Raw genomic sequence first — 25,759 nt, forward strand, 5'->3', positions numbered from 1 at the left:
CAGTCTTTTATTAATCTGATACATTTAGACAATTCTTATTTAGATAATTGCTGAGATAATTTTATTATCTCAGTAGAACTATTTTATATTAGTTGTATTTGTTTTAATTGTATGGTTGTTATTTTTCATTGTGTTTGATTTTTGTTTTAATATTCTCAGGTTAATCACTTGATCACTTGACATCCCGTTACTCATTGATTTGCTCAAGCAGGCACCAGTAACATCTCCAGTAATCCATGTTGCGTGCTAGTGTAGCCCAATGGCATCTGCTCGTTCTAGGAACACAAAGAGCCTCAAACCAGTCCTTCAGGGTATTGACAAAGAAGTCTGACCATCTTGTAGGTGGGTGGCCACACGATCTTTTGATGTCCCATGGATTCCAGTCAGTAATGTCTCTAGTCCAGTGGTCGTCTCAAAATTAAATTACGTGTCCAGCCCATCTAATTTTCAATGCCTTGGCAAAGGAGACAGCATCTCTAATTCTTGACTGTTGACAGAGGTTGGAATTCCAGATTCTTTCCTCATTAGAGTGAAGTGTGATACTCCAAGCATAGCTCTTTCAATTCCTCTTTGGGAGACCCAAATAGCATTCTCATCCTGTTTTCACAGGGATCAGGTCTCTGAGGTGTAGGTTAATGCAGGAAGAACAGTGGAATCGAAGAGATATGCCAGGAGCCAAGGTTCTTCATCCTCTTAGTTATTTCTTCAACACTCTTGAAGGCATTCCAAGCTGCTTTCTTCCTTCCTGCGCAACTCAGGTACCAGGTCTTTTGTCATGTTGACTTCTCGACTTAAGTGCACATTACTGCTGTATTCGGAGATGTTGGTTTCATTGAGAGAGAATGGAACATGAGGAATGAGTCCATTTCTCATAAACATTGTCTTGGTGAGATTCAGCTTCACTCTGACCTTTCCACATTCACGGTTGAAGTCGGCCAGCATTTGTGCTGCTTGGCTAATGTTTGGTGTTATTAGAATGATGTCATCAGCAAAGCAGAGGTGGAGTAGTTCCGACCGTCTAACTTCACTCCCATTCCTTCTCATTCCAGTCATCGCATGACATTCTCAAAGGTGGCACTGAAGAGTTTTGGTGAAATGGTATAAACTTGCGAACCCCTCTCTTGACATAGATGATCACTTTCTTGTAGAATGGTGAGATCCTGGTAGTGAATCTGTTATACAGCTCACGGAGGATCCTGATGTATTGAGTTTGAACGCCCTGATTGGCTAGGGCTTCGATGACCACTTCCATCTCAACAGAATCAAAGGCCTTCTTTAAATCAATGAGTGTTAGACAGAGTGGCATCCTGAACTCCCGGGAAACCTCAATGAGCTTGGTTATTGTGTGGATATCATCGATGGTGCTGAATCGTTTGTGGAATCCAGCTTGCTCGCATGGTTGTCCTTCAGCTAGTGTTCTGCCAATCCTATTCAGGATGACTCGAGTGAATAGCTTGTAGATGACAGACATTAGGCAGATGAGGCAATAGTTGCCAATGTTGTGGACGTTTCCTTTCTTATACAATAGTAGAGTCCTTATGGTTTTCCGTTAGGATGGAACATTGCATTCAGAAAGGTAGTGTGTGAAGAACTGAACCAGTATATTAACAAGTACTGATAGTAGATTTTTCAAGTGTTTGGGCCTGACCTTGAATGGGCCAGATGTTGTTTGCTTCTTTACCAATGAAATGGCATGTTGGATTTCAGAAGGGAGAACACTGGGAATGACATCTCCATCCTGCGAAATTTTGTATGTGGGCAGGTGGATGTGGTTATCAAATAGATACAAGTAGATGTCATGGATAATCTTCTCCATTGCCCTTCTGGAAGATATGCTGGAGCGATAGCACAGCAGTAGGGTGTTTGCCTTACAAGCGGCGAACATGACCGACCCAAGTTTGATTTGCCCCTCTTGGAGAGCCCGGCAAGCTACAGAGAGTATCTCGCCCACATGGCAGAGCCTGGCAAACTACCCATGACATATTCGATATGCCAAACACAGTAACAACAAGTCTCATGATGCAGACGTTACTGGGCCCACTCGAGCAAATCGATGAACAACGGGAGGACTGTGACCTGTGACCTGTGATCAGAACATTGGAGGGCAGTCATTTTGGTCTTGTAGTTGGCGAAGGACAGGCGGGCATTGCAAATGCTTTTCCCGGCTTCTGCTGCATCTGCCAGCACTTGTGCTCTTCTCTCTTTGAGGTCTTCCTTTATCACTTCTCTGCACTGCTTTGTGAGCTCAGAAGTTTGCTTGCAGTTGCCTGAGGCCCACGCCAAACCACGTTGTCGAATAAGCTCAAGGGTTTTCAAAGACAGGCTTTTTTTGTGGTTATCTCTCTCTTGGAGTTCCTCGCACAATCATGGATGTGCTGAACCAGTTGATTGTATTCCTCGTCAATGTTGTCAACGACGGCATCTTCCCATGTTGCCGCAATAGTGCCAAAGAGCTCCTAGTTGGTGGACGTTCCGGGAGTTCTCTTCTTAAACTTTGAAGCCTTTTCTCCTTGCTCTGTGAAGTAGAATTTTGCATGAAGGAGAAGGTAGTCTGGTCCTGTTTGGAATTTTGGGACAAAATTCTCAAGTTAATTATAATATAGTTATATTTTATCTTTTTTCTATATATTTCTTGATGAAGGAATATTTTCCTAAAATTTCCACAATTATAGCACTTCAAACAGAGTGAACTTTAAAATGGAGCATTGCTAAGTAGTCTTTTCTATCCTTGTGCCTTGTTTTTGTCTGTTTTACTTATGCCCATGTTATGATCATTTAATATATTTTAATATTATTTCTAGATTGTATTATGACATTTTATATTGTTTTAGAAAATAGATCCTCATATACATTAGAATTACTCCAATCAAAAAAGAAGAAGTAAAATATTCTGACAAGAAAAAGTAGAAATTTAAAACCTTGTGTCAAATTTTTATATATGTTAAATGCTATAGGAAACATAATGATGTCTTGAAGAATTATAGAGAGGGTTACCAAATGCTCTATCATTTTTGCTTCTGATATATAACTTGGAAAACTGTGTGCATGGAAATAAATGGATACTTGCACAAGTTTCATAGCAGCATTATTCACAATAGTCAAAAGGAAAAGATGAAAGCAGTCCAGGTGTTCGTTGACAGATAAATGCATATACAAATGTGACATTTACGCATAATGGAATTTATACAGCTTTAAAAAGAAAGGGAATGTTGATACATACTATGAAATAAATGAACCTTGAGGATATTATGCTAAAGTGAAATAAGTCAGTGACAAAACAAAGACTATCATTTCACTATTTGGAAGCTATCACATATAAACTCATAAGGAAATGTAAAGTTGTTGTTTTGCTTTTAGAACAAAAGGAATGTTTTGCAAGAAGAAACAAGTTATGGTTCATAACATAAAAACATCTTAATATTTAACACTCCTGACATATATGATTAAAAAGGGATAGGACAATAAATCATGCTATGCATATGATGCAATTTACCATAAGTTAAACATTTTTAAAAGGACAGAAAGAATTGTTTACTTATTTCTTTGCCATAATTGATGGTAATCTGAAACTGTTCCCAATCTCTACTGCTCACACTCACTCTTAGCGGTGCTTGGGGATAATGTGGTCTCAGGACTAGAACCAGGCCTGCTACATGCAATGCATGTGCTCAGCCCTTTGAGTCTTCGCTCATCAAACCACTTTGAGTTATTTTTAATTTCTGACTTTCTTATTCACTTCTATTAATACAAAAGACCTGAGTTTCAACATGTTACTTACTTTCTACGTGAAGAAATTGTCTTAACATCTCTTACAGGAAAGATTTACTATTACAAAATTATACTAATTCTTTTGACTGAAGAAATATTCTTATTTTGCTTCCATGTTGAATTATTTCACTAGATACATAATTCCAAGTGGAGATAATAAAACTGAGGATGAACTGTATAGTGAAAGGAGCTCAGAGTGGATTTTTCCAATAGAAGTTTGCAAATTTGTTTAGCCAACCATGCCTTTATTAGAAAAAAAAATGTATATAGTAGCACTTTCTCCTAGAATTCTCTGTTAACAGATTGAAAGCTCACGTTAATTGCATTCAAGGCTATTACTACCCCTGGGGGTGTTCCAGCACTCACAATAGACACCTTATAAAACTCTCTTTAATGAAATACTACAATAGATGGAAGTTGAAGGATTTGAGCACTGATGACAGTCATATATTACAACTGACTTTGAATAGATGTAGAAAAATACTGCAATGAATAAAGGAAAAATATAAATGTTTGTATATAACATTCAAGTAGAACATGCTAGATATGTGATATATAGGTATGTAATAAAATCAATTTAAGCTCAATAAAAACATTAATAAATAACAATAAATATAAAATATTGACACTACACGGAGAAAGTTTAGATATTGTTAGGTGCAGCCTTTAATCTATAGGTACAATTCATTATTTTAATACAGGTTCCCCAGTTTCATGGGAAACTAATGATCTAGAGCCCCAAATTAACTCCCATCTGGGCAAATTGACCACCAGCTGTCCTGAGCAGTCACTGTTAGACTTGGTGGTTCAATGTGAAAATGCAGCAGCAACAGTCAAGGTCATATGAGAAAGCAACACCAAGTACCCAGAAATGGATTCTTAGGAGAACCTATCAGCAAGTTGCAGTTCTCAAAACTATCTAAAGGGAACTCCTACTATGATGTATGTTCACTTTGGTGTCTTAGTTGAAAAAAAGTCACATATTCATCTGATTATACTAAGTATAGTAACTTCCATCTAGTCATAAAAGTAGTCACACTTCCATCTAGTAAAATAGAAAATAATGATAAACTATTCACTGGTGTAAAGCTCTGGCATTCAAATGAGATGTGTGATGGATGTTGGACATGCAAGTCCAGAATTCAAACATAGCCTGATTTTCAGGGGGTTAAAAAACATTTAGAAGAATTAAATCTGGGAGTCAGAAGGACTTGGAGTAAGAATAAGAGTCAATCTATTACAATTGTTCATTGTACTTAGGAGATATCCCTGTACTGTTCTGTAAAGCCCCTTGAAGTATACTTCTTTTTGGTAAAATCTCAGATTCAGTCTTAAATATCTTGCCTTTAAATTCTGTCTTGTGCTAAGAGAGGAACTGGCTATTAATTTATGAACAATATTTGTAGCAAGCTCAACATCCTCGAGCCCATTGTAAAAATACTTGGATCATGGGGCAGTGTCCCAGGGAAAATTATAATATTGTCGCCCCACTAATTTGTTTGAAATTAGTGCAGAGATGGTAACTCACAGTTCCAGAAGGCAGATTCTAAACGTTGGACATGGGAGTCTCCCGGTGGACGATTCCACAATGAAACAGACCACATCATATTCAATCGACAGTTTTGCCTGACCGATGTCGCTGTTGTCCCAAAATTCCGAACGGGATCGGACCACCGTCTCCTTCGTGCAAAATTCTACTTCACAGAGCGGGGAGAAAGGGCTGCAAAGTTTAAAAAGAGAACTCCCAGGATGACCACTAACTGGGAACTCTTTGGCACTATTGTGGCAACATGGGAAGGTGCCATTGTTGACAACACTGACGAGGAATACGATCGACTGGATCAGCACCTCCATGAATGTGTGAGGAATGCCGAGAGAGATAGCCACAAAAACCGCCTGTCTTCAAAAACTCTTGAGCTTATTCGCCAACGTGTTTTGGCGCATGCCTCAGGCAACTCCAAGCGAACATCCAAGCTCGCAAAGCAGTGCAGAGATGCGATCAAGGAAGACCTCAAAGAGAGAAGAGCAGAAGTGCTGTAGATGCAGCAGAAGCCGGGAAAAGTATTTGTAACGCCCGCCTGTCCTTCACCAACTACAAGACCAAGATGGCTGCCCTTCGACGTCCTGATGGATCCATCACATCCTCCAGAATGGCAATGGAGAAGATTATCAATGACTTCTACTCAAATCTCTTCGATAGACATGTCCACTTGCTGACATACCAAATTCCACAGGATGGATATGTCATTCCCGACATTCTCCCTTCCGAAATCTGAAACGTCATTTCGTCAGTAAAGAAACGAACAGTACCCTGCCCAGACAAGGTCAGACCTGAACACCTGAAGAACCTGCCGTCAGTACTCATCAATACACTGGCTTGGCTCTTCACACGCTACCTATCTGAATGCAAGGTTCCATCCCAGTGGAAAACCAGCAGGACCATACTACTGTTCAAGAAGGGAGACATCCATGACATTGGCAACTATCGTCCAATCTGCCTATTGTCTGTCATCTACGAGTTGTTCACTCGAGTCATCCTAAATAGGATTGGCAGAACACTTGATGAAGGACAACCATGTGAGCAAACTGGGTTCCGCAAAGGATTCAGCACCATCAACCATATCCACATGATAACCAAGCTCATTGAGGTTTCTCGGGAGTTCAAGATGCCGCTCTGTTTAACGTTCATTGATTTAAAGAAGGCCTTTGATTCTGTTGAGACGAAAGCAGTCATTGAAGTCCTAGCCAATCAGGGCATTCAAGCCCAATACATCAAGATCCTTCGTGAGCTGTATTGCAGATTCACTACCAGGATCTCACCATTCTACAAAGAAGTAATCATTGATGTCAAGAGAGGGGTTTGGCAGGGTGATACCATTTCACCGAAACTCTTCAGTGCCACCTTCGAGAACATATTCCTGCGACGACTGGAATGGGAAGGAATGGGAGTGAAGATAGATGGTCGGCAACTACACCACCTCTGCTTTGCTGATGACATCGTTCTAATAACACCAAACATCAGTCAAGCGGCACAAATGCTGTCCAATTTTGAGTGAGAGTATGGAAAGGTAGGACTACAGCTGAATCTTACGAGGACGATGTTTATGAAAAATAGCCTCGTTCCTGATGCCCCATTCGCTCTCAACGGAACGACCATCTCTGAGTGCAACAGCTATGTGTACCTAGGTCGAGAAGACAACATAACAAATGACCTGGCACCCGAGCTGCACAGGAGGAAGAGAGCGGCTTGGAATGCCTTCAAGAACGTCGAAGAAATAGCTAAGAGGACGAAGAACCTCCGGCTCCGGGCACATCTCTTTGATTCCACTGTTCTTCCTGCATTAACATATTCCTCGGAGACCTGGGCCCTACGCAAACAAGATGAGAACGCCATTCAGGTCTCCCAAAGAAGAATAGAAAGAGCTATGCTTGGAATATCACGTTTCACTCAAATGAGAGAACGAATCCTGAGTTCTGACATTCATCGACGATCAAGAATCAGGGACGCTGTCTCGTTTGCCAAGGTGTCAAAAATCAGATGGGCTGGTCATGTGATGAGATTTAAAGATGACCGCTGGACTAGAGCTGTTACCGACTGGATTCCACAGGATGTCAAAAGAACGTGTGGCCGCCCACCTACCAGATGGTCGAACTTCTTCATCAAGATCATGAATGATCGGTTTGAGGCTATTCATGTTCCCAGAGCGAACAGATGCCATTGGGCTACACTAGCACACGACAGGTACTAATGGAGACGTTACTGGCGCCCGCTCGAGCAAATAGACGATTAACGGGAAGTTAAGTGATTAAGTGATAAGTGCAGAGATTCCACTGGGAAATGCTAACTATGCAGGTGGATTTGGGCACTTCTGGTTTTAAGTTTGTTTTTTTTTTTTTTACCCAAGTCTGTTCATATTTTGTACGCAGGTAAACTGAGCACCTGTTACTATGAGCATTCACTCACAGTTCAGTTCCACTCAGCCTTAGTGCCATAGTATTGCCAAATGCTCCCAACAATATACCACAGGATACAACCCAGGTTGGTTTGACATTGGCAGTAAAATAACTGAGAGCTGCTGGCAAACACACATCCCACCATTACCATGCAGGTCTGCTAGACACCATAGCTTCTGTTGAAAACTCATGGCAGTGAACTCACAGTCACTAATCTAGACCAGCTGAACTTGTGTATGTCAAAGGCAAATCAGGCACTAGAATCTAAATTCTGGAGGCATTCCAAATCTCTATTAACTGCTATGGCTACTGCAGGACTGGCATAACTGCAAAATCCTGGAGGCTTATGCAGGTCCACAGAACAATTAACCAGCATCTGAAATTTGTGATCTTCAACATTGAACACTGCCCAAGTTTATATGAATAAGTCAGGTCACTTCTACCCCATTTATGGTAAAGAAAACTTCTTCACCTTCACTGATAAATGAAAATAAAAAACCTTGAGAAAAAACCCAAAACACTCAGTTTCTAAATGTCCTGATAACTTTTCTTCGTCAAGACGCTGAACTATCGGTTTGAGGCTCTTCATGTTCCTAGAACAAGCAGTCACCTTTGGGCTACACAAGCACGTGACAGGGACAAATGGAGACATTACTGGTGCCCATTCGTGCAAATCAATGAGTGATGGGATGTCAAGTGATCAAGTAATCAAATACTCTTAAAAGAAGAGAAAAAATATGAAAAAAATTCAAAATAGATTCACTGAGGTTCAGGATTCCATATTTGAACTAAAAATTTAGAATAGAGAGGCTCAATAATAGAATGGAAGAAGTCTAATGTCAGATTAGAGAGCATAATGCACAGGTAGAGGGAAATCTTAAAAAATCAGCAAACTGAAAAATGAAGATAGCAGAATCTTATGGGACAGCATCAAGAATAGCATTTGCACAGTAGAGATTCCAGAAAAAGAGAAAGGGGGAAAGATTCTCCTGTAAAGAAATAATAGACAAGAATCCACACCCCCAAACACACACACACTGAGAAAAGAGAGAAATGCCTTATTTAAGAAGCACAAAGAAATGGGAAAGATAGTACAGCCAGTAGGCCACTTGGCTTGCATGCAGCCCACCTAGTTTCAGTCCCCAGCATCCTATATGGTTCCAGGAGACAATGAGGAGTGATTCCTGAGTGAAAAGTCGGTAGTAAGGACTGGAGCGTTAGCACAGCAGGTAAGGCATTTGCCTTGCATGTGGCCAACTTGGGTTGGATTCCCAGCATTCCATATGGTCCCCTGAACACCACCAGGAGTAATTCTTGAGTTCATTAGGCAGGAGTAACTTCTGTGCATCACCTGGTGTGACACAAAAAGAAAAACAACAACAACAAAAACAAAAGAAAAGTTAGCTGTAGTCCCATAGCATTGGTGGGTGTGCCCCCAAATGAAATTAAGTCAAATATGAACACCAAGACAAATGCACTTAAACTTGCAAGATGAATGCTCACTAATAAAGAACATAAAAGAGATACATAATCTTTTATAAGGGAATGGGTCCAAAAGCCACAACTGACTTTTGCACCCTGAAACAATACAGGTCAGAAGAGAATAGTATGATCCACCCAAAATTATGAAGCTGGGGCTGGAGAGATTATACAGTGGTTAAGGCACTTGTCTTTTAGTCAGCCAACACTGGTTTGATCCCTGACATCCCATATGGTTCCCGGAGCACCACCAGGAATGACTCCTGAGAGCAGATCCAGGAGTAACCCCAGAGCATTGCCATGTGCAGACCAAACCACCCCCTCAAAAAAAGAAAAATGTAAAGAAAGTTAAGGAGAAAAAGAAACAAAAGTAGTTAATGTAAAATCACTTTCACCAAGAATTTTGTGTATATTGAGTTTATCATTAAGTCAAATAAGTTACAAAAACATTTTCAAACAATCAATGTAAATGAATTAATGTCTATGAAATTGATTACGTGAGAAATACTTAAGTGATCTTTTATAAAAACAAAATACATCCCATTTAATGATATTTTTAAAAAAACTTAAAATGTGACACAGGAGAGTAATATTTGGGTCTCATGGATCAGAAAAGAGATCACAAATTTCTATTGCTTTCAGGAGACTCACTTGGACTTTATTTATTTATTTTTGTATTTGTTTGTTTGTTTGTTTGTTGGGTCACACCCAGCTATGCACCCAGGAATTACTCCTGGATGTGCTTATGGAAACATATGGTATGCTAGGAATCGAACCTGGGTTGGCTGCATGCAAGGCAAATGCTCTACCCGCTGTTCTATCACTCCAGCCCCTCACTTGAACTTTAATGTGAAACACTGGACCAGTGTACAAAGTTGAAAAGCAACCTTCTAGGCAAAATCCAGGTCAGTGATCATATTTATATCAAACACAATTTCAAAATTAAAAAAAAGTAATGAAAGGTAAGAATAGACATCATATAATTGATACAAGACTTAACATTCCTTAACATTAATGCACCAAGACTTAACATTCCTTAACATTAATGCGCCAAGTGAACAAAAGATAAACATGTATAAACCAACTGTTAACAGGCCTGAAGAGATACTTTAAGAGTAATGAAATAGATCCAGGTGTCATTAACATGGAACTGTAATCATTAGACAGGTTAAAGAGGAACAACATGAATAAGGAAACCATGGACTTAAATTGGGATTTGGAAGATCTGGGATGAACAGAAATTCACAAGGCTGTCCAAAATCCAGATTCGAGTACAATCAGACTTTGCTGGAGTTCAAGTGCTGTTACCTATTGTAATATGGGCAAGACAAGGCATGAAAGAGGGAAATGGAAATAGAGGCAATAAAAATTGAATGGTGCTGGCTCCTATTTTGGAATTAGTGGATATGGATATTGTGGATAGGATTAGTGGATATTTGAATGTTAACAAGAAAGAGAGAAAAAAATCTAATAAATGGCTTTTATTTTTTTGTCTTCAAGAGGATGTTAGATAGATTGTGGTGACATAATAATGAAATGAAAAAACAAAAAAGGACAAAGTACATTCAGTAAGAAATAGACATCTGTTTGAGTTATACAAGACTTGTGAGGCTTTTCACATCGAAAATAGGTGAGCTCTGTGATGAAAATTGAGACACCAACAGTTACTCTACCAGGTGAGAATGCCTATGGTGAGAGCCTCATGAGCAACAAAGGAGTGAAAATTGTGTCCAAAACGTGTGAATACCAACTATAAAAATATTTGAAATCAAGATGGGAAAATTTGTATACTGCTGGAGCTTCCTTGTAGGGAAGTTAAATATTAAACAGATACAATGACTATCAATGAGCACAGCTTATGTATTTATGAAGCAAACATGGAATTTACAACTGAGCAACCTAAAAGAAGTTTAAAAACTAAACAATGAAGCTGAGTGTATTTCCCAAAGTGGACCACTACTTCCTGCCACCCACTAAAGCACTCTGCCAGAATCAGGGAGCTGTGGAATGTTGAGAGGGTGATAGCAAACTCAAGTGCAGTTGGGAGACACTTTCTGTTTGGTCCACTTAAAGAAAGCAAAATCTAGGCACACTAAGTGTTTCTAGGAGACAATTTTTTTCCTAAATTGGGGCAGTAGGCCAAAGAAGTTTGAGAACTTCTAAAAGTATTGTGTGTATGTCTAAGTAATATTATAACAGGTGCGATAGCACAGTGGTAGGGCATTCGCCTTACAAGCGGCCAACATGGCCGACCCGAGTTCGATTCCTCCGCCCCTCTCGGAGAGCCCGGCAAGCTACCGAGAGTATTGGATATGCCAGACACAGTAACAACAAAGTCTCCAATGGAGACATTACTGGGCCCGCTCGAGCAAATCGACGATCAACGGGAGGGCCTTTATCTTTACCTTTACCTTATAATCAAGTCATTTTTTAAAATAAGACTAAGAAAAACATCCATATCAGGTCATTCAATGGTCACTTTCAGGCTGACAGGAATTTTTACTGAAAATGTCATTTTATGTCTTAGTAAATAAGGAGGCAGAGGAAAACAGGATCTTTTTTCTAATTTTTAAATTTTTTTTTGTTTTATTTAGACATGATAATTTGCTATAGTGTTAATATTCACATTTCTGGAATACAATGTTGCTATACCTCCCAAGCCAATAAAGTAGCAACATCCCTTCATCAGTCTGTTAAATAGGCCAACTCTGAGTTTGTTACTTGTAGCACTGTAGCACTGCCCTCCTGTTCATGGATTTGCTTGAGTGGGCACCATCAACATCTCACAACAAATTGTGAGAGTTGTTGTTACTATTTTTGGCCTATCGAATATGTCATGGGGAGCTTGCCAGGCTTTGCCTTGCGAGAGATCTCTCCGTAGCTTGCCAGGCTCTCTGAGAGGAGTGGAGGAATTGAACCCGTTGGGCCCTGTGCAAGGCAAATGGCTTACCTGCTATGCTATTGCTCCAGCCGGAGTTTTTCATCATTATTTTTTAACATTCTTTTACTGTGTTTCTTGATACTTTACCAATGAGAGAAATTATTCTGTATCTTTTTCTCCTTCTCCCTTTGACTTACTTAGTTCAAATTGTTACCCTTTGAATCCATATATGTTGCCTTGAACTGCAAAATTTTATATTAGAGATGAATATCATTCTGTTGTGAATATGTCTATGTATACATTTATGTGAAATGTATATATTCATGTATGTTTATGTGAAATTCATATAAACACACAAATACATGCGTAAATAAATATATGTCCATATATATTTTTAGATATAAATTATATTATTCACTTATCTTTTGTAAGAATTTATCTTGTTTCCAGTTCTTGGCTATAGTGCATAGTACTGTAATAAAAATGGTAGTGCTAATATGTTTTAAAATTAATATTTATGTTTTCTTTGGTAGATGGCAACAAGTGGAATGATTTGGTTTGGAAGTTCTGCAATTTAGTTTTTGAAAAGCCTCCATACTGTTTTCCAAAGAGGATGAATCACATGTATTCCAATAAGATCATAAGGGTTTTTTCCTTCTTCTTCTTCTTCTTCTTCTTCTTCTTCTTCTTCTTCTTCTTCTTCTTCTTCTTCTTCTTCTTCTTCTTCTTCTTCTTCTTCTTCTTCTGCTCCTCCTCCTCCTCCTCCTTCTCCTTATCCTTCTCCTCCTCCTCTTCCTCCTTCTCCTTCTCCTTTTTCTTCTTCCTTCTTCTTCTTCTTCTTCTTCTTCTTCTTCTTCTTCTTCTTCTTCTTCTTCTTCTTCTTCTTCTTCTTCTTCTTCTTCTCCTCCTCCTCCTTCTCCTTCTCCTTCTCCTCCTCCTCTTCCTCCTTCTCCTTCTCCTTTTTCTTCTTCTTTCTTCTTCTTCTTCTTCTTCTTCTTCTTCTTCTTCTTATTCTTCTTCTTCTTCTTCTTCTTCTTCTTCTTCTTCTTCTTCTTCTTTTCTTCTTCTCCTCCTCCTCCTTCTCCTTCTCCTTCTCCTCCTCCTCCTCTTCCTCCTTCTCCTTCTCCTTTTTCTTCTTCCTTCTTCTTCTTCTTCTTCTTCTTCTTCTTCTTCTTCTTCTTCTTCTTCTTCTTCTTCTTCTTCTTCTTCTTCTTTTCTTCTTCTCCTCCTCCTCCTTCTCCTTCTCCTTCTCCTCCTCCTCCTCTTCCTCCTTCTCCTTCTCCTTTTTCTTCTTCCTTCTTCTTCTTCTTCTTCTTCTTCTTCTTCTTCTTCTTCTTCTTCTTCTTCTTCTTCTTCTTCTTCTTCTTTCTTCCTCTTTCTTCTTCTTGTTTTATCCACTTTGTTGCCAGCAGTGGTTATTTCTTTTTTGATAAATTGTAAGAAGTAATGCATTACAGATACACATTCATAACATTGTCTAATGCTAGTAACCTATAGATCATGCAATTTGATTTCAGGAATTTTTCTTAAGGAAGTAATTGTATAAGAGTTACAGGTACAGTGATGTTTTGAGTGCTATAATGTCTCAGTTGGATAAAAAACATTCACTTCAAACAAATATGTTTCACTCAAAAAACAAAAGCATCTTTCTGTTGAAATCAGGAGGATAGGAGGCCAGGGTGATGTTAAGAAATATTTTTTCCGGAACCTAAAACCAACCTAAAGCCATGAAGGTCCTTGCACAAAGACGTATCTCAGGATCCCCGATAACCATTAAAATTCAGAATTCCAGGACAGTACATGGTTCCTTACAGAAGAGGTGGCTGGCCTCCCCAGGAGGTGAGATACCAAAAGTGGACTAAAGGTGATGTGTGAGTGTGTGTGGGGGGGGGGAATGTAACAATAGCTCAAAACTCTCCACCTTGGCAATGACCCTAACTATGGAATGGGACAGAGAGGAAAGAGTTTGGGAACACTATATATAAACTCCGCTTTGCTGATGACATTGTTTTAATAACACCAAACATCAGCCAAGCGGCACAAATGCTGGCCGACTTTGACCGTGAGTGTGGAAAGGTAGGACTACAGCTGAATCTTATGAAGACAATGTTTATGAGAAACAGCCTTGTTCCTGACGCCCCATTCGCTCTCAATGGAACGACCATCTCCGAATGCAACAGCTATGTCTACCTAGGTCGAGAGGTCAACATGACAAATGACCTGGCACCCGAGCTGCACAGGAGGAAGAGAGCGGCTTGGAACGCCTTCAAGAACGTCGAAGAAATAGCTAAGAGGACGAAGAACCTCCGGCTCCGGGCACATCTCTTTGATTCCACTGTTCTTCCTGCATTAACATATGCCTCAGAGACCTGGGCCCTACACAAACAAGATGAGAACGCTATTCAGGTCTCCCAAAGAAGAATAGAAAGAGCTATGCTTGGAATATCACGTTTCACTCAAATGAGAGAACGAATCCGGAGTTCTGACATCCGTCGACGATCAAGGATCAGGGACGCTGTCTCATTTGCCAAGGTGTCGAAAATCAGATGGGCTGGTCACGTAATGAGATTTAAAGATGACCGTTGGACTAGAGCTGTTACTGATTGGATTCCACGGGATGTCAAAAGACTGCGTGGCCGCCCACCTACCAGATGGTCAGACTTCTTCGTCAAGATCATGAACGATCGGTTTGAGGCCCTTCATGTTCCCGGAGCGAACAGATGCCATTGGGCTACACTAGCACGCGACAGGGACAAATGGAGACGTTACTGGCGCCCGCTCTAGCAAATCGAGGACTAACGGGAAGTTAAGTGATTAAGTGATTAAGTGATATATAAACTAACTTTGCAGAGGAAGAGACACAAATACCTACATCTCCCCTTGAGCTATATACTTCCTTAGCATTTTCTTGCCGACATGTGCCTGAGATGTGGACTTTCTTACTTTAAGGAGCATTCTCCATTCTGAAGAACTGGGCCACACATCCATCGTTAGTATGTTTACTTGGTTTTTCCTAGAGAAGCCTATATTCTCTCATGGTCATATACCTTTATTTATCTCTCTCCTTCCTTTCAATTATTTCCTGATTAAATATATTACACTTCACTATTTGTTTCCTCCTGAAATCCTTACCTGTGAGGAAACAATGATGAACCTGAAAGACCAGGGCAAGTTTGATGACTAATGTTCACTTCCTACAGACCAGAGATTTCCTTGTCCCAGCCTGTGTCCACAGATCCTTGAGAAATAAGGTGGAAAGGATAATCTTCCACACTGGGCAGAATAAGCAGACTTCAGATGTGGTTTGTTGAGCAGCATCTGGAACTGATGAGATTTGAGGTCTGTGACAGCAGGTGATCATTACAGACTTCCATTGGTTCGAGTTTTTCCAGATGCTTCCTTATAGTGTTGAGGTGAGTAGAGAGGGAAGAGGCAGATTCCTTTTTCAATGTCTCAACTGGTCTCAACGACTTCGACCTTTGAACCTACCTGTTGGCATGTGACCTTTTTGAAAAATGTGTCTGTTAGCCACCTATCCACATTTTTCAAATGGAGTTGCTTGTTTTGTCTTTTTTGTTTCTGTCAAATTTTGTGAGTGCTTTATCAATCTTGGATACTAATCCTTTGTCAAATGTGTGGTGAGCAAATACTTTCTCCCTCTTAATTCGAAAATTGTCTTAGTTATAATCATAATTTTTCAGTTTTTCAGTGAAGAAAGGTTTTTCTTTCATTCTGTCCTATTTATGTATTTGCTTCTTCTTGCATGTAATTCATTAAAATGCTTCTAAATTCACTATCATGGAGAGCTGTGTCTAGGTTTTCTCAGCATATTTTATGAATTCAGATTGAATATTGAGATCTTTACTCAATTTATAGCTAACGTCTGTGGATTGTGTAATACAAAGTCCAGATTTATATTTTAGAAAGTGGCTATCCAATTTTCCCACTAATATTTGTTGTTGAGGTTTTCCTTGCTCTAGTTCATGTGCTTAACACTTTGTTGAAGATTAACTACATGTAAATCTAAGGATTTAACTCTGGGCTAAGTTCTATTTCAATGGTCTGAAAGTCCTCCTATCTTCAAGTACCACAGAGTTTTATTACCTTTGCTTTATAATATCCAGAAACTTTATGGTAAGAAACATATGAGCCATGTATGGGGAGTTAGTCTGCCTTTGGGTGAAGGACACTTGCACCAAAAAAAATGTGTTCTTTTTGTTAAGCTTAAATCAATATGTTTCACTCTCCAAAATAGCCCTTAGGAATTTATATTGTTTCTTGCTCATTGTTATTCATTCAGATAAACCACTCTTTTTTAAAGGGATTTAGAATGTACATTTGAGATAATTCACTGAAACATCGTCATTCCCTTAATAAACTGAAGGACAATGAAATAGCTATTTTAATAACACAAAGCTACTTCTATGTGCTGGAAAATATTATTCAAAGTTGAGTACTTCAAATTCAATACGCTGGAATTTTTATTTTAATATGTGGCATTTCATATACAATAAAATACAGAATGATGATAAATGTGCTTCTAACATTTAAAATTGTTGGGGACAGGGGGTAGAAGGAAGTTCTGATAATGCATGTTGGATAAGACATTGTCTGCAATCTAAATCTACCTGAAAGTATGAAAGATTTTAAGTTCAAAGACCCAGCTCAGAAGTGGGGAAAATCACTGAGGTGCAGAATTTAAAGTCCTTGGCATAGATGTCTCCTAAAGTGGTATGAATTGTTGGGTGAACTCCTGGGAGAATATTAATCTCAGGCCACTGGCAGAATATTAATCTCAGGCCACTGGCAGAATATCACAAGACCCTGGGTGCCAGAGAGATAGTACAGTGGCTGATTTCCTGCATTTGATTTTCCTCTGAGCCCCATCAGAAATAATCCTTAAGCATACAGTCAGGAAGACAGGCAGCCGAAGACTTCCAGGACCAGCCACCACCATGCTAAGACCACTCTCCGCACACCTGAAGGTACCGGCAGAGGGACAAAGCCACGTGGGTTCTGGGGCGAGATCTCCAAACCTACTCGGATTGGAGTAGAGCATCCTCCACCCAGATCCTCCAAATTCCAGTAGGCAGGGGTCACACCCACCAACTGGCCCCCTGGCGCCGTATAATCCCATCAGCGGCCAAGACTCTGAGACTATAAAAACCAGCTCCCGGAACCACGTGACATCTTATTATGACATCTCATTCCTACTTTGACAAACTCGCAGGCTACCGAATGTAGCCTGCCCACACGGCAGAGTCTGGCAAACTCCCCGTGGCATACCCAATATGCCAAATACCAGTAACAATGATGGGTCTCATTCTCCTAAAGAGCCTTGAATATAATCTCAGGGCTAGGATGAAGGAGAGGTTACTGGGGCCTGCTCGAGGCAATCGACGAATAACAGGATGATCTGTGATCTGTGACAGTCAGGAATAATCCCTGAGAACAGCCAGGTGGGGCTCGATAATAACAACAGAAGAATTCCATCAACAGATCCAAACACATTCCTCACTCTCACACCCCTGTAACTACCTGAACAATGGACTTTGGAGAGAGCGTTTGGAAAACCGCTATATATACTAACTCAGAGGATGACAAGCATTTCCTGCAAAAAGCAATTCAGCAGACTGAATTCCATGGCTCACCATGATTTCTGGTAGCAGTGAGCATTTCCCATGCCCAGCACAACAGGTGAAATGCAGGAACCGTTTAATGGCTGTTTTGCTGGGGTTTGTTTGCATGAGTTTCTGTACCATGCCATTACTTAGAGCTGATTCATCAGTCCTAGGTTTCCCCAGGCAGTACGTTAGGATACAGAGGTAGGTGGAGAGGGAGTGGTAAATACCCTTCTCAAGGCTACTGCCTTGCTCTTCTACACTTCACATTAGTCATTTGGGGAAAACTAAACCTTTGCTCAGAGGAGTCACATTTCCCATTGGCAAAATAAGCACCGTGTTTACATGACTCATTCCTCATTCATTGACCTTGGCTCAGAAATACTTTTAGAAAAAATCAATTCTTTTAAGTCTAGAGATTAAATCATAGAAATTAAAATAATGTATTTTTTCATTAAAACACAAATACAAATTTAGAAAGCGGCGTGACCAGGCCGAGCCGGATTCAATTCCTCTGCCCCACTCAGAGAGCCTGGCAAGCTACTGAGAGTATCTCACCCACACAGCAAAGCCTGGCAAGCTCCCCGTGATGTATTCAATATGCCAAACACAGTAACAACAAGTCTCACGATGGAGACATTACTGGACCCACTCGAACAAATTGATGAACAGGAGGACCATGAAGGGTATGTCAATCCACTATTTTTTATTGTGTTTTTGTGTGCATACACATGTGAAGTAGTATTTGAGAATGAAGCACATATTTTCTTTCTTTCTTCCATTCAAAAATACTTATTTATTTATTTTATTGGAGCAATAGCACAGCGGGTAAGGCGTTCGCCTTACAAGTGGCCAACATGGCCGACCCGAGTTTGATTCCTCCACCCCTCTCGGAGAGCCCGGCAAGCTACCGAGAGTATTCGATATGCCAGACACAGTAACAACAAAGTCTCCAATGGAGACATTACTGGGCCCGCTCGAGCAAATTGACGATCAACGGGAGGGCCTTTACCTTTTACCTTACCTTTAATGTGAGAACAGTTACAAAGCTTTCAGTTTTAAGTCTCAGTCATACAATGATCGGATCCCTTCACCAGTGCACATTTTTCAAAATCAAGAACCCCAGTATATCCCCATCCCACCCCTCCCTTTACCTGTGTAGCAGATGATTTCCACTGTACTCTCTCTCTACTTTGATTATTTTCAATTTTTCGACAGAAGATCCACCATTATTATTTGGAACTTTTCCCCAACAATAAAACCTGCTTAAAAGGCATCATTAGATCTTTTCTATTGCTGATAATGAAGAGCATGTGATGTTACATGCCTGACATAAAATATCAGATTTTGGATTTTTGATATTTTAGTAAGTAAGTCCGGAGGGATTTCTACCAATAGTCACTGGGTTCTGAGATTGGTCTGTGAGCCTCTGGGATCATGATTGTTCCAGTGCCGGAGGAGCCATTCGTGGGCAGCAACTCGGGGGTCTCATCTGGGCGGGGAGAGGGGCTGGTTCCACATCTCATCCCAAGAGGCCCTGCATCTCTCATCACTGCAGGCTTGTACCTCTCTGTCCAATAGCCTCTGAAAGATGATGATCACCATGCTGCCGCCAAGGGGAAAAGGCAGAAGAGACAAGACCCTTTCCCACCCAGGGTGGCACAAGGCCATAGCTTAATTCACAGTACAGAAGCATTTTTTCCAAAAGCCCCTGGGTTCCTAGATTGGTTTGTGTGCCTCTGGGGTCATGGTTGTTAAGGAGCCAGAGGAACCGGTCATTGGCGGCAACTCGGGGTCTCGTGAGGGTGGGGAGAGGGACCGGTTATATTCCCCATTCAGATAGGCTTCTTGCATCATGTCACTGCAAGCTGGTACCTCTCTGTCCAATAGAAACTTTTTTGAGGGAAGAGTTGAGAATAAAGTAGAACCATAATGCAAATAAATTTAGCTGAAAATAAGTTGAGAAAGAGGTTTGCATTTGTCTCTGCTTTAAGACATACTTTTGGGTGGGATTGGGGGTTGGGGGGTGGGAGGGATACTGGGACTGGTGGTGGTGGAGAATGGGCGCTGGTGGAGGGATGGGTATTTGATCATTGTGTAACTGAAACCCAAGCACAAATATTTGTAAGTCTACAACTGTACCTCATGGTGTCTCACTAATAAAATTTTTTTTGAAAAGACATACTTTATTCTAAATAGTGATATTCTTTCTTCATGTTTTATTGTTTATCGATGGTTTTTTTATATACATGTGTAAAGCAACCAAGATGCGATAAACACAAAGCTTTTGCTGATGCAAACAACAATATTCAAAAAACAACATGTTGATGTCAGACAGATTTTTTTTGAATCATATTCCTGTGAAGCCTTGAAAACAGGTTTGTTTCAGACTCATTTCATCCCACTGAGTCTCCATCACATAATTTTCATGGTTACTAAGGTAGGAACTGATTCACCCTGCAAAACCTAATAAGTTATCATCTCAATGCGGCATGCCTACATAAGCTTGTGAAGCACAGAATACTATGAGTTAGAACTATTTATATATACAGCCTTTTGTACTCAAGGAGAATTGTAAACATGCCCTGTAATCTCTTCTTCTCAATATTAAATATAGCAAAGTCAGAATAATTAACTTTTACCTTCATATTGTTTCATTTGTATCTAAGTCACTATCGTGCTAATGTTTTTATATTAATGAGTCAGTCTTCCAGTTCATAAATGTATCTCCAATTGACTGCAGTTGACCAGAATATGTATGATTGGTTGATATTAAAGTTTAAACAAGCGATACATGGTTGCATTTTTAAAAAATAAACCTGCTGGTTAGTATTTTGTTCCAAAACACTTAGGTAGATCTCACTCTGATTTATTTTCCATGTTTTTTTAATATACATTTTAAATTGTTTCTAGATAAAATAGGACTCTGAATGCCAGTAATATCATTCAAATGTAGAGCTGCTTCTCTCTGTGGAATTTATAGAAATGAATTCATATTTAAATTGAGTAAATAAGTTTCTCAAGCATGATAGTAACAAGAGATGTATTGTGATTAAAATTATGTGATAATTCTGGAATATAAATACGCCATCATTTTGCTGCAAAAGGAACTATTGAAGAAATTTCATTAATGACTATATAAAGACTTAATAGTCCAGAAAAGGAAGGAGAATAAAGCAAATAAGAACATAATGCACATTAATAATTAAGATTACCTGTAGTTATATAAAGATTTTGAACATGTAAATCTCAGACTACGTATAGATTTAATGATATCTGATGAACTTTAACAACATAAATGTTAAAATGATCGTAACTGTGTCACCTAGACTATTATAATAATGAATTATATAAGTAAAAATAAATACAAATAACAAAATAAATTTTATTTTATTTTTTAATTCTTTTATTTATTTTCATTCGTGAAACACCATGAGGTACAGTTACAGACTTACAAAGTTTTGTGCTTGGGTTTCAGTTATACAATGATCAAGTACCCATCCCTCCACCAGTGCCCATTTTCCACCAACACGGGTCCCAGTATCCCTCCCACCCCCACCTCCCCATCCCACCCTGCCTCTGTGGAAGGGCATTCCCTTTTGTTCTCTCTCTCTCTCCTTTTGGGTGCTGTGATTTGCAAGAGAGGCATTGAGTGGCAACCATGTTTGGCCTATATTCTACTTTCAGCATGCTTCTCCCATCCTGGGAGGATCCTCCCAACACCCTTTATCTCGTGCTCCCTTCTCTATCTGAGTTCCCTTTTCCCCTAGCATGTGTGACTGGCCTGTAAGCCATGGAGCAAAATTCCTGGTACTAATCTCAGCCACTCTTGGGTGTTAGTCCCCTTTTTTGTTACTTTATGTTCCCCAGAAGAGTGCAATCTTTCTGTGTCTATCCCTCTCTAAAAAGTGAAGAAATTTGACAGAAGAAACAAGCAACTAAAATAAGTAATTTTTTAAGTTTCAGAAGACCAGATTATAGCATTTTACCATTAATTAAAATTATTAGTGGAAAATGAAAGCTACAGAAATTCTTTAAAAATCCTAAAACTTTAAGGGCTGGAAACATGTATAGTGAGTAAGGAATTTACGTTGCTGGATTACCCTATTTTAATCCCTGGCACTGTAGGGAATACCCTGAGCACTGTCTGGAGAGATCCCTAAGCACATAAGAAGAAGTAAACACTGAATATACTATCACCATAAACTTTATATTAAAACAATGAAACTTTGATATCTGCTGAATTACTTTGATTTATGAATGTTTTCAGGATATAGTGTGCCTGCATGCATTCTCAGCACAGGAACAGTTTACTCTTTAAAAATAAGCAAAGAGAACTTGTCTTAGGACAATACTCTAGCTCACAGACATCTTTCAATCCAAATTCAAAATATCTGACCTAGTGAATCAAACAATTACAATAGGGAATATTCCTCACCTATTTCCATTCATTTAATATACATAGGAGATAGCTATTGCAAGTCACTCTATAAAAGTGTTATAGAAAAAGTAGCAAACACCTTTTGCTGTACTTCTCTGAAAAACCCAACCTTCCTCTTTTATATTGAATACATTTATGAATAAAAATATATTTTCCAGATAGCTACAAAATGCAAATTAAAACATGTGTTCAGAATAAAATGATTATCTTAGGGAGTCTAATTAATTAAATACAATAAAGTCTAGATCTAGAATTTTTGTGGTGCTTTGGAAGTGTTTTTGAAAAATGTTACTGAGAAGCAGTGACAAAATAAATAGGAGTATAAAGAACAATCAAGGAAGACGACATAATAAAATAAATAAAGTTTAGGTTAAAAAGAAAAAGTTTTAATATAAAAGAATACCATTCACTTTTATTAGTAGTCTACAACCACAATGACTTTAATTCTCAGAGACATTTGGTTTACTCAGTAGGTATTTTTTCACAACTTTGATGTTATTGGCACCTCATCAGTCAAAGACAGCAACAAAATATTGCCAAATATTCTAAATGCCAAGAAAACTCCACACAAGAAAATAATTATCTGGTATAAAAATCAATAAATCTGAAATTGTAAGGATATAATATAAAATATTTAGAACTAAATGGAATTTTTAGTGAACAATTTAGTACCTGGAGAATTAGGTATCAACAAATCATTTCAGATTGTAGAGCCAATGCAATTGTAAACTATTGGAGAATTTCATGGAAAGGGGTTACAAAGTAAGATTAACAATTTAGAATAATTATATTGTAAATAGAATGTAGCAAAATATTAGAAGACATTGATATTTTTTGCAGTGCTTCATTAATCCAAGTGAAAATTAGTAGTAGGTTAAGTAGGAGAAAGTGCTCAGATTGGATACATATTTAAGTGTCTATGTCTTAAATAAAAAAGAATGGCTTTCATGTTACTAATTTCTACAGTTGGATAACTGTTGCTGACTTTCCTTGAAGATACATATAAGTGTTTCTTGGTCACTCTCCCTTCCTCTATTCTATAAAGTATAGGAAGAATTTATGCAAATATACCTCCACAGAATTCAATCCAGAACTACAACACTCAACTATAATGACATCACTGTTAGGAATTTAATTTCTAATTAATTTTAAAACATAAAAAATTATTTTTCCAAAAAGAGAATTAAATCAATCACCCATAATAATTTTTAAAAACTCATAAACATCTTGGTTTCTTGACTCTATCAACATAAAGTATGAGACATAGTCTCTGTAACTCCAAAGTTAATATATTTTATATAATTAATAAGAGGAAATTAAACACGACCAACCCCAAAATATATTCCAAAGAGAATATATGTAATTGGATAATTGTCAATAACTTTTTTACTTATCTACAGTTTCAGTTTCAGTTAGAATGGTCTGGTCTTATAAATTATTCACAACTGTTGGCCTCTCCAACCAATGAAATTGCAATTTTTATAAGGAAAGATCCTGCATTAAGTGAATTGCCAAAAAAATAAATGGTATAATACAGTTTTGCTTACTGCTTTCACAGTCAACTTTTTCATATCTAGAGATTAGTTACAATTAATATAATTTTATTACTCCATGTCCAATTAAAAATTAATTGAGAGATAACTGGCAGGTAACTTGAATTGTTGTGTATGTGGCAACCTGGGTTATATACCCTGTACTGCATGTGGTCCCCCGGAGAATTTCTACAAGAAATATCTAAGTACTGATCTTGGACTAAGATTCAAGTACAGCCATGTGTGACACCAAAACATAAAACAAAACAAAAAATCTATATTCTTCTTTCACCGATGTCATCTAAAGAAAATGCAGGTGGATGAGACATAATGGCTCAGGATAATCAAAGAACACCCACCCCACTTAATATCAGACCCCTTGCCAGGTTGTAGAAATTTGAGAAAAATAGGAATAATCACAATTTCATAAATTTTATCATATTTTCATTGTTATTGACAGGATTCAGTCGGACTCTGGAGCATTGTAATTGTTCAGAAGCAGACTTGGGAAAGGATAGTATATTTCTCAGAAAAGAAAGCATCTTTATCTAGGCAGACGCCCAACCAAGTTGCTTTCTGGGGACATTTTTAAATCTCAGAAAAATCAGAAAAAATTTTATTTTGAAAATATAAGAATGTTAGTTTATTACATCAAATATGAAAACATATGTTGTTCCAAATAGTGCTGACTAGAAAAGAATAAATGTTTTTTTACTTGTTTTTATAAATTTGGTTGGATTTTGGGGGGGATGTTATTTGGCTTGAATGTCACATCTGGTGATGATCAGGGATTACTCTTGGCTCTGCACTCAGGAATCACTCCTGGTGGTGGTTCAGGAAACCATTTAGGATGCTGGGAATGCAACCTGGGTCAGCCAAATGCAAGGCAGGCACTTTACTTGTTGTGCTATCACACTGGGCTGGAGTGACAGCACAGCAGATAAGCTCTTTGCCTTGCATGAAACCGACCCGGGTTCGATTCCTCTATCCCTCTTGGAGAGACGGAAAAGCTGCTGAGAGTATCCCGCCCACATGGCAGTGCCTGGCAAGCTCCCCATGGCATATTTGATATGCCAAAAACAGTTACAAGTCTCACAATGGAGATGTTCCAGGTGCCTGTTTGAGCAAATTGATGAACAATGGGAGGACACAGTGCTACTATCACACTGGCTCCTGTTTATTTGATTTTTGAGTCACATCCAGCAGTTCGTAGAGTTACCCAGATAAAGATCACTTGATCACTTCACTTGATCCCCCGTTATTCATTGATTTACTCGAGCGGGTGCCAGTAACATACCCATTCATCCTTTTTGCGTGCTAGCATAGCCCAATGGTATCTGTTCGTTCTAGGAACATGCAGAGCCTCAAACCGATCATTCAGGGTCTTGATGAAGAAGTCTGACCATCTTGTAGGTGGGCGTCCACGTGCTGTTTTGATGTCCCGTGGAATCCAGTCAGTAATAGCTCTAGTCCAGTGATTGTCTGTAAACCTCATTACATGTCCAGCCCATCTGATTTTTGATGCCTTGGCAAATGAGACAGTGTCCCTGATTCTTGAGCATTGATGGAGATCAGAACTCCGGATTCTATCTCTCATTTGAGTGAGTCATGATATTCCAAGCATAGCTCTTTCGATTCCTCTTTGAGAGACCTGAATAGCGTTCTCATCCTGTTTGCGTAGGGCCCAGTTCTCTGAGGCATATGTTAATGCAGGAAGAACAGTGGACTTGAAGAGATGTGCTCATAGCTGGAGGTTCTTTGTCCTCTTAGTTATTTCTTCAACGCTCTTGAAGGCATTCCAAGCCACTCTTTCTCCTGCGCAACTCAGGTGCCAGGTCATTCAACATGTTGATTTCTCGACCTAGATATATATAACTGTTGCATTCGGAGATGGTCGTTCCTTTGAGAGAAAATGGAGCATCAGGAACGAGGCTGTTTCTCATAAACATTGTCTTCGTAAGATTCAGCTGTAGTCCTACCTTTCCACACTCACAGTCGAAGTCGGTCAGCATTTGTGCCGCTTGGCTGACGTTTGGTGTTATTAGAACGATGTCATCAGAAAAGCGGAGGTGATGTAGTTGCC

This window comes from Sorex fumeus, unplaced genomic scaffold, assembly GCF_029834395.1.
Source record: "Sorex fumeus unplaced genomic scaffold, SorFum_2.1 ptg000008l, whole genome shotgun sequence".
NCBI classification, from domain to species: domain Eukaryota; kingdom Metazoa; phylum Chordata; class Mammalia; order Eulipotyphla; family Soricidae; genus Sorex; species Sorex fumeus.